Here is a 2,092-nt window from a genome sequence, read left to right on the forward strand (position 1 = left end):
GAAAAAGTCTCGGATGTGTCTATTGACCAAAGCCGCGAGGGTTAAGTTAGCTTCATTTAAGGTTCTTGGCAGATCAAGTCTTTTTTCTTTTTTTTGGGGGGGGGGGGGGGAGGGAATGTATTTTGGTGGTAAGTCTAGATTTTTTACCATTTCCACCTTCACATCAATAGGGATATCCCTATCAAAAAGCGCCAAGGCAATGCAGTTGGTGATAAGTACCATAAATGATTGGGAAAATATTGTTTAGCGCTTTTCGCAATTCTTGGGCAAGTAGAGGAGCAATTGCAAATATTCTGCAGTGGTGCCAAATCTGTGCGAGGGGCAACAGCTGGCACAGTTGCTGTGAGCCAGGGCTCTACGTTGGTGGTCACTATCAATAGATTTACGTCGCGAATGCATTCCAATCATTTTTTGTCCAACTTGTATTGCCCGGCAATATTACACGAACCGGTAAGAGACGAAGACACAAAATAATTGTTGGCAGTGAATTAAAAAAAAATATAGGTTTACCGTACCTGACACTAGTGAACATGTATATTGTAAGGCAGTAAATTATACGGCCCATAAAGCGCGCAGATGTCAAAGCAATTGGTAGGCGAAAGTGAACGCCTTTTGCTGGCGTTTCGCCGATGAAAATGAGGACCAACAGCAGGAAGTACTCGTAATCGGCCCTTATTTGTTGCCTCTGTTTTAAGTAAGAAACAAGTTGTAAACGCGAATTCAAATAATTATAATTCGAGCGAAAATATAAAGTAAACACAATTACCTGCAAAGTTTTGAGGAGAAAGGTGGATATCCGTGCCTTTCCGTCCGGCGTCAGAAGTTTCATGCAAACGTTATAGCTAGAAAGGGCTGCAGGTGTAAAATCTGCCTAGTTTATGTCTGACCACTTTGACTCAAAGTTTTTGCAAAACTTTCCCAAGTCAGGGCTGGAAGATTGCTCCACAAAGTGCTCGAACAGCTGTTTAGGAATTACTTCCAGGGCATGGTGGTTGCATGCCAGGTAAATTATAGTTTTCCCTAGCCCCTTTTCGATAAACTTCACTGCTACTATATTGCACCCAATATGAGGTAGTGACCACACACACACACACACACACACACACACACACACACACAACATTTTCTGCAATGCCATATTTGTTAAGCTGAGTCACCACCTCTTCAGCTATTGCTTTACCCACCCCATTTTGCAAAATGGAAGAACTCAGCAGTTGGTGGGTTGGTCCCTAATCACCTCAAAAAACAGATCGCTGCTTGTCTGTGCAGCCCAGGAAGATAGCATGTGTGCATAGCTAAAGAAGATAGCTGCTTGTGCGTAGGAGGTGTCGAGACCACCCCAGACGTTCATGTTACACACGGCCCCAAGGTACACAGCACAGCCTGTTATGTGGCCTCATAGGCCGAGAACCCTCGAGGTTATGTTAGTGACAAAGACCACTTTTCAAGTGGTAAGGTGTATGCTTCGATAGAAAATCATTACTTGGGGGTAGTTTGTAACCCAACGAGCTCAACCCAAAAGGATTATGTCCTGATATGACGAAAATTGCCTGCAAGCTGGGTTAGCCCGACTTGGCCGCCCTCTCACCGCTGTTACACCTCCCCAACTGCGGATTTCTTGATTGCAAATAACCTTAATCATTCAGAAGCCACTTTATAAACGTTCATATTTGGTTCTGGACGTGCCAGATTCGAAATACAGAGGTCTGTTACAAACTGCCCTGGTTACACTCTGCCCCACCCTCCCTTATGTGGGGAGGCACAAGTTGTACCTAGCATAGGTACAACTGAATTCTTATATATGTAACGTAACGTAGGTGCAAATTTGTAGTTGATTTAGATGTGCTCAAAGACGCAACTAGTCTTCGTACAATAAATGTCCCTGGCCATTTAGTGCGTAACTGATAAATGGATTGTTAACTGAGTGACTTTACGCACGCACATCAATGCCCTATGCCTTATTTCGTTTCAGATGAATCAGCATGGTGCGCCTAAAGACATTCAGCAGTCCTTTGTGTTAATAATTCTAGCGGCAAGTCGACCCTGCAAGATGCACGTCCAGGCATTCGGACGTCTCGATCTGGAAAATGCC

The sequence above is a fragment of the Frankliniella occidentalis genome, unplaced genomic scaffold (assembly GCF_000697945.3).
Source record: "Frankliniella occidentalis isolate FOCC.00 unplaced genomic scaffold, Focc_3.1 Scaffold51, whole genome shotgun sequence".
NCBI lineage: Eukaryota > Metazoa > Arthropoda > Insecta > Thysanoptera > Thripidae > Frankliniella > Frankliniella occidentalis.